Below are 2217 nucleotides of genomic sequence, written 5' to 3'. Positions count from 1 at the left end.
TTGGCCTATCACACCACACCACAATGAACCACCTATGGTCACTTGGCCTATCACACTACGCCACAATGAACCCCCTATGGTCACTTGGCCTATCAAACTACACCACAGTGAACCCCCTACGGTCACTTGGCCTATCACACTACACCACAATGAACCCCCTATGATCCCTTGGCTCATCACACCACCACCACTTCCATCAACAAACCAACATCCTTTGCTGTTGCCAATAAATAGCTGGAATGGAGTCAAGCCAAGTACTCGACTCTTCCATTCCCACACAAAGCATGTCAGGATGTTGACTTCCACTTTGTCTATGAAAATATAGCTCCAAGTCAACTTCATATCCACCAATTATCAAATTGCTGACATCTTCATCACCAAACAATTGCCAACTTCTTGTTTACAAGTCGTTCCACCTCCTTAGCTTCTAGTAGCCTATTAGGCCCTAGGGTTGGGTTCCGATGAAAAAGAGAGTTAAGATGAGAAGCGTAAGAAGAGATCTCTACCCTTGAATACATACACATTAGGATGAGATGCACCGGATCAATCCTCATATCCAGCGCGATCGATTCATGAGTGGGTTTGAGATTAAAGGTGATTCAGAGTTCACATCCGTTCTTACGCTTATCACCTTAACTCTCTTTTTCGCACGATCCTTCGTCTTAGGCCCTATACTTTACTTACATTATTATATTGTGTAGTGTACCTTTTTGTAAATACCTTCCCTATAAATAGGTCCTTATACTCTCATTATTTGTTCAATCAAATATAATATTCACTTGTAAGAACAATTCAATGGATCAACCATTTTTTATTGGTTCTTTAAAGTTAAGAAAGTGTTGACAAATTGATTAAATGAAATAATGATGATTAGTGTTATAAGTATAAAATATGTTTTTTTATTGGATAATGAGTTACAACAATTGTCTAATAGATACAAGTGGATTACAGAAACAAAAGGGGTGGTGGCGCAGTTGGCTAGCGCGTAGGTCTCATAGCATAGCGAGTGATCCTGAGGTCGAGAGTTCGAGCCTCTCTCACCCCATCATTGTTTTTGTTTTTTTATTATTAAAAAAAAACTAAATATTATTCTTTTAATATATTATATTTAAATTTTTATTGCATATTTTGTACTTGATCATCTTGGAATGGTTTTTAGATATTTACTGTTGAAATAGTTTTACTTAAGAAAAATCATGAAGAACTATGATTGTTTTCTTGATTCAGCAGTTAATCAAAGCCTCTTATGCTCTCATAGACGTATCAATTCCAGTTGCTCCTGTGTTAAAAAGGGTTTTACATAGATTTAATAGAGTTGTTTGCTAAATACTTACCGGGTAATTTTCCCCATCGAATAAACATGGCAAGGGCCAAGAATCTACCCGGTAAGAGCGACGATAAGGATGGAGAGTCTTACCCGGTAAGTGAGGGTGACGACTCCTACCCGGATAAGCGCTTACCAGGTAAATTGTTGCATAAGATACGTTTTGATGTACTACAATCTTACCCAATAAAATAAAAAATAGTGTTGACTCCTAATGTTAAGCACTTACCGGGCAAGCATTAGTTTTACTGAATCATACTTGTTGACAAGAGTAATAATAAGCTGATCATATTCTCTTTTGAGTCATTTGGCAATATTTGTATTTGTTTTGTTGAAACAAGACTTTCTAGTTGTAACTAAAGATGCACAAAGCCCAAAACGTCAAAACATGTTGATTGATTCAACAAATACCGCGAGTAATTTTTTCTAAGACCTCTTGCTTCTAAGGAATACCGGGGAATTTAGGAATCCGATAATTAGATTAGGTAAAGTTTTAATTTTCATCTTGATTGATCTAAAAAGCTCTTAGTATAAGACTGCATTCAAAACCCCTAAAAACAATGGGCTAAGACTCACTACGCCCAAAACACGAGTGAAATAAAGGTCAAAAGACGAAGCAACTTGTAAAACAAAAAAGACACGAGAGCAAGCTATATGTAAGAGTGTGTGCAATCAAGCAATGGGTACATTTAAAGAACTAGACAACATAGACCTAAGAAAGATATGTCAACCCATTCAAGGAAACACCAAGTGGCAATACCGACAACTATTAATATGGGAAGAAAAACTAATACTAGTTTATAATAGGCACGCCACCGCGCTACCCCTCCTCTGACTCACCTTCTAACTCCTCCAAACTCCCCTCCTCGAATCCACAGGTCCCCCCCCCCCCC

General features: G+C 37.8%; 1 protein-coding gene across 2 annotated transcripts in view; it reads right to left on the bottom strand.

Moving 5' to 3' along the window:
* LOC112528325 (cyclin-J18) overlaps nt 1–2217 on the bottom strand; it is a 7697-nt gene that overhangs the window by 1059 nt on the left and 4421 nt on the right. The gene's annotated exons all lie outside the window — the stretch shown is intronic.

This window comes from Cynara cardunculus (genome assembly GCF_001531365.2).
Source record: "Cynara cardunculus var. scolymus isolate 2C chromosome LG 15, CcrdV1, whole genome shotgun sequence".
Taxonomy (NCBI): domain Eukaryota; kingdom Viridiplantae; phylum Streptophyta; class Magnoliopsida; order Asterales; family Asteraceae; genus Cynara; species Cynara cardunculus.
Note: the sequence above shows the minus strand (reverse complement) of the source record. Positions and strands in the feature narration are given on the sequence as shown.